General features: G+C 39.5%; 1 protein-coding gene across 1 annotated transcript in view; it reads left to right on the top strand.

The window, feature by feature from the left end:
* Positions 1–12,065, top strand: part of KIAA1217 (KIAA1217 ortholog) — a 636,400-nt gene that overhangs the window by 205,807 nt on the left and 418,528 nt on the right. The window contains exon 2 of the mRNA XM_036228123.1: positions 10,182–10,305. The gene's annotated coding sequence lies outside the window, so the exon portion shown is untranslated. The remainder of the gene's footprint in view (positions 1–10,181; positions 10,306–12,065) is intronic.

Raw genomic sequence — 12,065 nt, 5'->3', positions numbered from 1 at the left:
GGAGCTGTATGCTAGGGAAGGGAACATCATGTACATCCACTTTAAGTTATATTATCTATCAGGATTAGGAAGAAAAATAATTTGTTAGGGAAGCAAGGATTTATGGTGATGAATAGTTAGAAAGATATGTTTTATAGGACTTGAGTACCGGGCAGAATAATGTATATATTTATCTCATTACATACAAGAATCCTACTCATTACGAGCCTACAAGTACATAACCTTTTAGTGGTAAAAAGTAGAGAAGGCAAATTTCCTTGTGATCCATTAAAATAATGACATGAAGCTAAGTTGCCTGATTTCTAAAAAAAAAAAAAAAAAAAAAAAAAAAAAAAAAAAATCTTTTTTATGAGATACTCCTCTGATAAAATTACTTTTCTGACTCTGCAACAATATAAAAGAATAGTCTTCAAACCAGAACATTGAAACAAACTAGAGTGCTTTGTGTTGTGCTCCCTGTGTGGGTTTATGTCTTTATTGCTATTTCATTGAGAAAATTATTTGGCAAATATGTATTCATAAGTATGTTCAATAAAATGAAAGAAACTGAAAACGTAATGGATCTGGCAGAGTAACAGAGGAATAGAAATGAGGCTTGAGTTTTCAGTCAATATATGAATTTTGTGCGACTGAACCAGAAGTAGATGCCTGTCCCTTAGCGACCTCTTAAAGGTCCGAAATGAGCACTGAGAGGAACAGCAAAGTGATATAGGCTGACAAAAAGAGAGCAACTAAAGGAAATCAATTCGAATATGCTCATGGCCTGACTTGAGGTCCAAGACCCATTGGGTAAGGGATGGTCCACCTGAGATAAACAGGTTTATTTGGTAAATAACAAGAAGTCAAGGGAACCAAGTTCCATCACTTTTTCTCGGACACCTCACGGTGGGATAAGAAGGAGCATGTTCCAGCCAATGGTCTGGAATGAGCCTTTGATGTCAGGATATGAGTTCTCATGGGGTCCCACCCTTCCCTAGTATTCACTGTTAAGCTCCGTGTCCCTATTGGTTCCTACAAAAGGACCGAAAGAGCCTGATTGGGGGTTGTAGTAGGGTCATAGAAGGTGTCCTGCCCTACTTTGCTTGTGAGTCCAGAAGGGACACATATGGGGTGCGAGGGGAAGGGGTGGAGATGATGGTGGGAGGAGAAACCCAGTTAACTAGGCAGATGCCACTGAATCAACCCTACAAGGCAACGGGATCAGTGATCTCAGCTTTACTTCACCCTCTGTGTTTATATCTTATTTGAGAGCCGCTGGCAATCACTTTTCCTCATGGACACAGGCACCCTAATAGCTTTATTTTCACCCACACCTGTGTAAGTTGACTGAATAGCAGCCTCCGAATCCCTTTATGGCTTTCTCTCCTTTCTTGCCCTGGGCCACTTGCCCAGCCCCTAGTCCTAATCAGAAACAGACAGCATCTTCGGGAACTCCTTGCAAAGCTCTGGGGATCAGCCCTTTCAGATGTCCCAGAGTTCAAAGTCTGGCTGTTTGAGACAACTTTTCTTAAGAGATGCTGAATGGAGACTGGTCTATTGAGTGTCTGGGTCTCAGCCCAGGCTCCAAAGCATTCAGGAGAACAAAGAAAGGGTCCTGAGGTTCAAAGCCCTCCCGCTTCTCCCATCCAGTGGCTGGAGACACCCACCAAATTTTAATAACTACTTCAGTTTACATGTAGATTTGGGAGATCCCTAGAAGGAAAGAGACAAATGTCAGTGATACAAGCATTTTTCTTTGAGCTAACCCAGTAATGACTGTGCCGTATTCCTAGCCCAGCGTGGCCTAGAAAAACACTCACATTGAAAAGTCTTTCCTGGTTTCTAAGCCACAAGTTCATGACGCCTGAAGCTGAACATGACCTCAGTGATCTCTGAGCTGCTGTATCATACCCGGGTTGGTAGTATAGGTTTGTAATAGCTTAAGGGATGGAGGATCAGGGACCGCTGATGATAGGAAACTTCCTTAGTGCTGAATTTAGGACCTAGGACAATTCCCCTGCTCAAAACCATCTTGCACATGGGCTGGCAAGGTTGCTGGGTTCTCCAGTGGGATCCTAACACCCCCCTCGTAAGAGTTTGCAATCCTTCTAGGACAGAAACAATATATGAAAGTTGAGTGTGGGCTTGAGACTATGTTTGTAAGTCTAAACTCAGGAGCCTTGCTTGATGGCATTGCTAATGGAAGCCACAGATCATGTCTGGGTTTTACACAGTTTCTAAGCATAAGTGAGCATGCCACCACCAGGGGGCAGTATGAAGCTGTGTCCGTCATTCATCTCAGTCTCAAAAGTCAAACCAACCCATGCAAACTTTTCTGTCCTTGTACTGGAGCTTCCTGAAATCTCATAGGTTTAAACTTTCGAGCTGTAGGGATGCTTAATAAATCTGACAGCATCACTAAGCGTAGGTTAGTTTCCCCCTTATAACCAACACCAAATTCGATTTTACCGAGAGTATATTGCTGTTCATTTTCTCGTCTGAAATGGCTATTTTTCACTGGTTTCACCATCGAAACAAGAATGCAGTATTTAAAATTATGTAATGCCTCTGCCCTGAGCTGTAAAACAAAAAACTTGCTTTCCCGTGTCTTATAAAGCTTTGCCTCCAATCCATATAATTAAAATTTTAAAGTGTACGAGGTCAGCGAGGTAAACCAGAGACAGATTCTCACTCAGATTAATTTTCTGTTCAGCTCTGGCTGCGTGTCAAGCATTGCTCTGGGAATGACATGGCTCCTGCCCAATCTCCCCGGAGATCAGAGAAAATAACAGACGAGCCAGTTCCCTGGCACTCTGTTAGCTTTTAGGGGAAACCTGGTCAATTTGCAAAAGGGAGGGGAAAAAAAACACACAATAAGCTAATTCCTGGAACCATTGCATCTTGGAGAACCTGACATGTTCATAATCTCGGATTATGGTATACTACTCCTCAAGTGAATTTTTCTACTTTATCAATTACTTTATAGCCAATTATGGTGTGTGTGTGTGTGTGTGTGTACATGTCTATATATTTAACCGAATTAGAGTAAATGACTTCTTCATTATTAAAAGAGCATTTCCGCCCTGTCTCTCCTAAAGTGTTCATTAGTTCCGAAGTAATGTTTTCCCTGTCTATTTCACAAATATATGGTACATGGGAGGAGATACAGGCTGAAATGGTAATCGATGGACTTTCTCATAAAAGCGTTGAGAAGTCTGGAAGAACACTGCGTTTTCAGGCTGAAACAGCAATAGACAGTGAGCATAAAAGCAGGAACCAGGCTATCATCTTTTTTACTGTGTAACCACCAACTAGCACAGCGACTGACACACAATAGCCACACAATAAATGTTTGTCGAAGGAACGATGGGGGAAATAAATCGGCTGGTTCTCTTGAAACTGCTAATAGCCACAGCAAAGTGCTTAGAAGCTGCATTTTCCATGATCTAAATAATAAAATAATCATAAAATAATAGGAAGTAATTCTAATCCATTATATCTCGATTTACACATAAAATTAAATTGAATATATTCAAAAAAAGAATTTTATCATTCATCTTTGTTGGGGTTTTGGGTGAGGGGTTAGCAGTCAAATTTTTCTATAAGTCCGAGTGCCCAGAGTACAACAGAATGAAGAGAGATATTGTGGAAATTTCCAACTAAATCCACATAGCCTACATGAGAAAAAACAGTTTCAGTCAGATGGATTTTATTCTTGTTTACGCCTTAGAATTCAAAATATTTTTAAATGCAAAGGTATAAAGAATAGATGCAAAGGCCTTCAAACCCTGCATTATCTCTTAGAAGCCCAGTGTAACTTGTGAATTGGAAACAGCATAGCTTAGTGCTTTAAGCTTTTTCCCGTTTAGAGGTGATTCCCAGGTCTCACCCCGAGAAGATGTGTTACTGGGACTTCAGCAACTTGTTCTTTCAGTGCTATTTAGGAAGAAGAAGCCCCATTTTAAGAATTTCTTCCAACTTATAGAAAGTTCCATCACAAAAAAAGAATTTGGTGGTATTATTTCCGAAGAAGAGTTATACTCTCTCAGATTACCCAATGTCCCCAAAAAGCTATTGTCGAAGGGAAAATAGGTTATTGCTTGAAAGAAAATGTAGGTTTAAAGCCATTTTCAAAAGAAATGCTGTATTTTTAAAAAATGACTTGGATCCATATTCAATAAAGAGCTTTGCTAATCTTTTTTCCTAATTACTTTGACTAACTCAAATTTGATGAAAAAAAAATATTGTGAAGACTGTAGAAAAGTGTAAGTTGCTCTCCCATGTAATTAGTTTGTTCTGGAAGCTCATTTTTATTATGAAATAATTTGGGGTAGGTAGTTATAAGGAAAAGGTTTAAGCTAGAAGGCTTCAGGATAATATTCCCTAAATGAAATCTTCTTTACCATGACAATTCATTAAATTCCTTGGAAGTCAAACATATACTTTACATCTAATCCCAGATATGCAGACTTCACTGGCCAGACTTCACTGGTCTGACAGCGTTTCCATGGTATTCTATTCATGGAGGGAATTAAAAGCATCAGGCATCAGTGGCCCTGTGTTTTCTTCCAGAGAACCTATTTCTGGGACCCTGTTTCTCTTTCTTGCCTCTCTCTTCCTCTCAGTGCCAATTTGGTTGCAGGAGAGATAGCAGGACTGGTGACAGACAGAGAAGGAGGAGAAAGCCATGCCTGCACCTGGAGTGACAACTCTCTGTGGACAGTGAATGGTTTAGTTTAAGGTTCTCTGAAGCCAGGAGGAATGAGGGGAGAGGGTGGTGCTCTCATTTTAAAATCAGTCCCTCTGCAGGTGCTCTGGACCCTATCCATACCACTGCCCCAAACCCTACATCCCCACCCCCGCCCCACCCACCCCCCAGGAACTTTCTACTATTTTCAATGTTATCTCTCCATTCGGCTCTTTCTCTTTTGCCTTCAAATGTGAAGTTCATTTGTATTAAAAAAAAAAAAAAAAAAAGATTTAACCTTACTAAAACTTTCAAACAAAAGTCTTTTCCCTGACCATTTTCCTTTCTTTCTTTTTCTTTCTTTCTTTCTTTCTTCTTCTTTCTTTCTTTCTTTCTTTCTGTTCTTTCTTTCTTTCTTTCTTTCTTCTTTCTTTCCTTTCCTTTCCTTTCCTTTCCTTTCCTTTCCTTTCCTTTCCTTTCCTTTCCTTTCCTTTCCCTTTCTTTCTTTCTTTCTTTCTTTCTTTCTTTCTTTCTTTCTTTCTTATTTATTTATTTTTTGTTTTCCTTTTTTTTTGCTATCCTCTTCCTGACTTACATGTACTTTGTAGTCTGGCCCTATCCTGAAATATCTTTGTTTCTGAAATGTTAATTCAATAAAATCAAACTTTAGTATAGAAAAGAAGCCCAAGGAATGACCTGATCTCCATCCCTAACTTCAGGCATCAGTAGCTGTGCATGTTTTTTTCCCCCCAGAGAGCCTATTTTCAAGACCCTGTTTCTCTTTCCGAATTTTCCTTCCTCCCAGTGCCAATTTTATATTACACGGGAGGCAGATGAGAGAGCAGTGCTATGCCCATATAGCATTTCCCAATTTTTGGATAAGACATTGGGACCAACAGCCAGAGGGGGCTACGCCTAAGAGCATGTGTTTTCTCATGCTCTTCAGTCTTTCAAGTACGTTTGATACAGTTGAAAGACTGGTTGGGTTTCCATGACACTGTGTTCTGAATATAATTCTTGTGCAGAACGAAGAATTGGTTGCAGAACTGATTGACACCTTTAGAAAAGGTCTCGATGATCCTGTGGATCGACAAAAATTATCATTAAGTAGAGGGCCTTCGTATTACATTGAAAATCCTTTTATTCCATGAGCAAAAAAGACACAAGCATGATTCTGTAGAGAATGGTTGCTACTTAAAAACGATTCAGAGCTGAGCGCGTGTTCAAGATTCAGTGTTTGACTAGGGCTCTTTATTTAGACTCTGGAGATGTGTCCAAGAGCAAAAGGAGGCATTGACAAAGTCACAGTGTAACAGACAGTGTGTTTACATAGGATTTCAAATATGCAAAGTTGAATATCTCTCATTGGGATAGTTTTATATTCACATTTCTGAGAATATCTCTATCACTGAAATAGCCATATATTTTCCTATTTTTTTCTACTTTTTTTCTGGCCACTGATGTTAAATGATGGATAAGAAACACTGCATTTCATCTTAAAATGATAATACAGATAAAACGCCTTGCAGAGTTGTGTGTGTATTTGATGGTGTTTGCTTTGTTTAGTCTGTTGCTTGATTTGAGTAGGAAGATTCAAAAGAACAAGATGAAGGCTGTGCATTTGCTCTGGGAGAGTTCCTAAGTGCAATAAACAGCCGCCGACCTGGGCTAGGAGACTGAGGACAGACCCTGAGCAGCTGAAGCCTGGCTTGGACCATGGGCAAAGCCAGTGGGCTTGGACAATAAAAAAAGCAGGAGCAATGTGACAGGAGCAAGGCCACTGCCATTCCTTGCCACCGCCACTACATCTAATCATCCTGCTGTCTTTGAGTCATTCCCTTGGGGTTTAGAGAGGATCCCAGGTCACCTGCCTGCATTCTGGTTGCCAGGACTGCTGACATGTGATGGGCGGAAGGAGCAGAAAAAATCAGAGAAAGATGTGGCTCTTTCATCTTCTTCAGATTGAAGGACAAGGAGACAGGTCCTCTCAACAAACCCGAACACTGGAGAGAACTTCCCAACAATGGAAAGGGGCCTTGACTTTAGGACAACTCCCCCTGTTCCTCTGCTACCTCCCCCTGCCCCATTCATTATAGAGAAAAATTAGCCAGACTCTGGCTAATAAAAATTCTATGTGCCCTCTGCTGATTTATTAAGATTACTCTAGCGCTCATAACACTGTTATAAACATGGTTAACATATTGTTGTAATTTCTAGCTTTGTGTACTTTTTAAATCCCGCTCAGTGAAAGCGTACCTTTACATTACGTAGTTGGGATCAGGCGCGGAGGAATCCAACATGCGTGTCATGAGGGTGATGTCATGTCTTTAGCTTCGGATATCACCTTCAGTTCACATTAAGGCAGCAATAACTAGCAAAGCGTTTAAATGCTTTATTTAATAGCAACTAAATTAACCCAAACCCCTGACCTTTTGCCTCTTTAAATAGCATTTTTTTTTAAACTCTGACTATCATCAACTATTTCACATTTAAGAGAAATCTCATCTTGCATTCTCGTTTTCTGTCATGTTACGCAGCCAGTTCGCATCTATCAAATGAGAAAATTTGACCGGTAGCCAGTGGACCAGAGGGAGAAATTCTGTGCAAAAAGTGGCAAGTTTCATAATCGCTTTTCTCATGAAGATTGTGCTGGCGCAGGATAACCCTTTGATGATTAACACGTCGCTCTGAATCACAGGATGTTTTCCATAATTCTGCTATTAGTAATAATTTGCAGTAGTCAAACAAAATTTGATTCATTCAAACTCAGTAGTTCTCATATCCTTCTTAGTCTTTAAATTTGGAAATAGTTTGGGGTTCAGCCAGTTTGAAGTTAATATTTACTAAATAAACTCTCTCTTCCAGATACTTTCAAACTGGGGAGCAATAAATAGTCAAAATATTTCAGGAGCCTTTTTGTTTTACTCAAGATAACACAACACTGAGTACTTTTAAGGCAGTCATTTATCTTTTAACAACCAAATGATTGCAAATGTCTGTATTCATTCATTATGACAAAATCTATTAAGGACTACCACTTGGCCCTTTTTAGTAGTGTAACTGAAGTTACTTTGTGTAAAAGTAACAAAACTATATTTGAAAATATAGTATAATATGCTTCTTAATTAATATGAATATCTACATCAAAATATAGTGTAATACACTGCCCAATTAATATGAATTCATCAAATTTGACCCTAGAGAACTTTTCTACAAAGATATCCAAGCCATGGATGATGATGATGATGATGATGATGATGATGATGATGATGATTGATGATGATTACTTCCCAACAAAACCGTGTGACCAACAAATAATTCAGGATGTATTTCCCTGTCCTATTGCAATATCTGCTCTGTGCACACACTATTTGCCTGGTTTCTCAGATATAATATTCTCGTATTACCCTTCTTTTCTCTCACATGCATGATATAAGTAGGAAGGAGAAAGAAGAGAGCGAAGATTTTTGGGAAGAGAAGCCGAGAAGAATGACATTTGGAATAGGGATGGAATTGGGCAAAGCCTTGTGGGAACGCTGGGCTGTGAACCTCAGAACTAAGGGTAACCCAGAAGCTGATGTGGTGTCCCAGGAGGTCAGATGGGTGATTAGATGACAGGACTTAAGGGAAAGGGGGAGGTGCTGGGAGCAGCTTCTGACTTTTCATCCCTAACAGTAAACGCAAAATTGCAAACTGTCACAGATACAGAAAGAGAGTAACCATTGGGAGAATGGGCTATGGAGTGAGGTGACATGGGTTTGGGATCATGCTTGGCCACTCACAATGTGATTTTGGACAACTTATTTAACTTCTGTGACTTTCAGCATGATCATCTGTAAAATGAGGCTAACAATGCTTCGCACTCACATAAGTCAGTTATTGTCTTTCTTGTTAATAAAGCCATCGAACAGCTGTGCTTAAAATATTTTATTCAGTAAAATAATCACTCCTCGGACTGATTGATGGTTTCTTAAGTGAAAGGATCCCAGACTTTGAAATCAGCCTGGCCTGGTTTCAAATCCTGGATTCTCTACTCACTAGGAATATAATTTTTAGTTTTGAGACTCTCTTTCTTAGTGAGTAATGGGGGATTAATTTTACCTTTCTCAGAGAGTTGTTGTTAAGATTAAAATGTTACTAATGGGCTTAGTAGAAAGCCTTATTAAAGTGTCTGGTGGTTGATGTAGCAATTTAAAATTTTCAGCATTTCATAGTGTTTATGTCATTCAACAGCCAGCAAAATTTAGTGTGCTGAGTAAAGGAACTGTTGTCACAAATTTTAAACAAAGGAAGAACCCAGAGTAAGTAAGAATGTGCATAAAGTCTCATGATGACGTACAGTAGAATCTGCATTAGCACCTAGAATATAGGTTAGCATGGCTGGGGGGACTAGTCATCATTATAATAGCATTCATTAACTAATTGAACTCAGTGCCATAAATCATCTACATTGTGGAGACATAGCCAATATTTTAAAAGTTTAATAACAGAGCTATTTCAGGGTCAAAACTCAATAACATGTTTGTGATGGATTTTAATTGTGTCACAGTTCAAATTTTAATATCATGGCTATTTTAGTGTCAACATTCATAAATGTGTGACACATTTTAATTGTGTTCAGTGACTTTGTTTTCATAGTTTGATCCGTGATTTTTTTTTTCCACTTAGAAGTTTCTCTGGGTCTTAAGAAGGATAGAAGTAAACAGACTTCCACTTGGAGAAATGTTCTAAAGCACTGTATTATTCTGTGTGTACTACTCAGTTCTTTGACATCAACTAAACTCACCACGTCTTCCAGAAGAGTAGAAATCTGCTGACTGTAGGGGAAGACCGCAATGTCAAGTTCAATTTTCTGGTATCTTTCTCCACAGAAAAGGAATCTTACTTCACAGAAGAGGTGCCTCTCAGCCTTGTCCATAATTTCAAAATCTTTATGTTGGGCATCTCACATACTTTGGTGGCCCAGCCTCCCCCTCCCATCCTCAATCTCATGATTATTTCCCATGGGATATGGCTAATGGAAACCAACATCTTTTCAAATGATACAACAGTCGCAGCTGCCTGGTCACTCCCCACCAAAGGGAGCAGAGAGGCGAATGGGAGATGTTTTAGCTTTTCGTTCAGCCTCTCTGATTCTCCGTTGGCCTCTTCGGATTTCTTCCCACCTCCAACTACATAAGCTTTCTCTTAGTTTCATGTGTTTACCTTCCTTTATAGTATCCAACTAATGTTTTGTGGAAAACTGGAAGTTAAAACCTCCAACTATGGGTATATTGGACGAAGATGTATGTGTGATTACAAGACATTGTATGCAACGCATACGTATATATGATATATGATAAATTACATATATTTACAAATTATATATAACGTACATAATATATACATAAATATAAATATATAATTTTTTTTTTTTACTCTGTCTTTCCTGTATTTTTTCAATTAGCATGAATTTTTAGTTACTCAGCAGCAGTTTCTTGGTGGATACAAGGACATTATTATCTGTATTTTTCAGATGGAGAGCCTGAGGTCCTGAATTTGTACTGATTGCACTGTGTGTTCTCTGTGTCCGGGAGAGAGAGGTGGACCCCCAATTCAGAGCCCTCGGTATCGCCCCCAAAGACCACATTAACTCATCTGTGAGTACTCTTCCTTCTCATTTTCTTTTAAGATAATGTCTAACTTTTTATTAAATCATGAGGCGAGCATTCATCATCTTGACAGTGAATGAATTATGAGCAAAAGGCCTATCTATACAACCGGGCTCTTGTTAACTCCCTCCTTGAGCTCAGTGGAACAACACGTGTGAGTTCTCCCAATGTCTGTTCATTCTTATATGCAGCCGTTTTAATTTTTTAGCTATTATTTTTTCAGGTTCACAGGCAGTGCCATCGACGTTATGTGTGGCTTTTCAGACAGTGTTTTATATTCGCTTATATGCCTGTCTTTGTGTTCAGCCTCTGACTGGAAGCCATGATAATGACTAAAGAATAAGAGAACATACCAAAAACATGAACTTTTGCCAAACAATATGTGGACCTGTATAAGTATCTGATGACTTTGCGTCTATGGAATGAATAGAATAAATCAAAGGCAAGGGTCCCTTTTAGGCCTCCCCAGTAGTGGGATTTTGATCAATGTCAGGATCCCACAAAATAGCAAGATAAATTTTCCACTTTTGTTGAGATCCTTTTGCTCTGCCCAAATCATCCTACATAGGTGGACTTGAGTGCCTGGAATGATGGGATGACCAGATATACCTCCCAGCTTTTGTTGTATTTGTTTAGTCAAAATAATGATCAAATATCTACCAGTTTAATATTTTACACTAATAAAAGGGATTTTCATTTTGAATTTTCTCCCACTAGCAAAGTCCTCATACAACCCTCACCATTCTGACACCACATTGTACAATTTTGACATTTGAGCCAGAGGAAGATAAGAAAGAGAATAGAAATTGGCCTAGTACAGTCTCTATTCAACTTGGATTTTGCCTTACTGAGCAGTATCAATCAATGCTCAGCCACACTGCAGATCACCTGAGAACATCATGACCCCCAAATCATTGAAACTCATCGAATTTAGCTTCCACAAAGCAATACAGGAGTCAGACTTGCAAAATAGCTTCTGAATTCAAGGGACCAAAGAGAGTGTTTCCCGTCTTTCAGTGAAGTGACAGTTGGTGGGACACCATCAGATGAAAGAGGGCAAGTGGATGCTGGATTTTGTGCAGCTCGGGAGCTGGTTGGTAGGTCCTGTTTATGCCCAGCCAGAAGCTGAACCGACCTCAGAAAAGGAGTTCAGGAGTCCTCTTAGCTCCCAGTGATTTACTCTGATTTCCCTTTGTAGGCATATGGAGTCGATTTTCTACTGTCTCTATAAATACTGTTGTGTCAGTCTCTCTGCCAAACCAGCTACCTTTTTCACCCCAGGGAGGAGCCAGAGATCAGACATTCCTCCGCTACCGCCCCATTAGACAGCATAAGGGGAGGGAGCAGACTTGGCAGTCAAAATGATGTGTGTATTTGAAACTTGAAAGGGCCAGGCTAAACTTAGAGTCAGTGGGCTCCCATAAATAACCTGTGTTCCTCTCTCTTTGTGTGGCTTGGACTGGAATGTCTTTCTCTTTAGAGTCATACGAGCAGCCAGAGATCAAAGAGTCAACTGTTTATGGATGCGTAGTTTATTACAAAGTCATCGTGCTCGGCGGGAGGACTCCAGCAAAAGCACTAATAATTTTCTCCCATCACTATTTTGTTGCATGAATTGGAGTCGGAGGGTGCTGAAAAAACTCACTACTTAAAAAAAAAAGTAGAGATGAAAATTCACTTTCAAAGGAAGGTTAAAACTTAAGTGGCATTTTTTAGAATATGGAATGCGGTAGGAGGGAAGAGGAAGT

The sequence above is a fragment of the Rousettus aegyptiacus genome, unplaced genomic scaffold, assembly GCF_014176215.1.
Source record: "Rousettus aegyptiacus isolate mRouAeg1 unplaced genomic scaffold, mRouAeg1.p scaffold_m13_p_10, whole genome shotgun sequence".
NCBI lineage: Eukaryota > Metazoa > Chordata > Mammalia > Chiroptera > Pteropodidae > Rousettus > Rousettus aegyptiacus.
The sequence above is the reverse complement of the archived record's forward strand: the minus strand, read 5'-3'. Positions and strand labels throughout refer to the sequence as shown.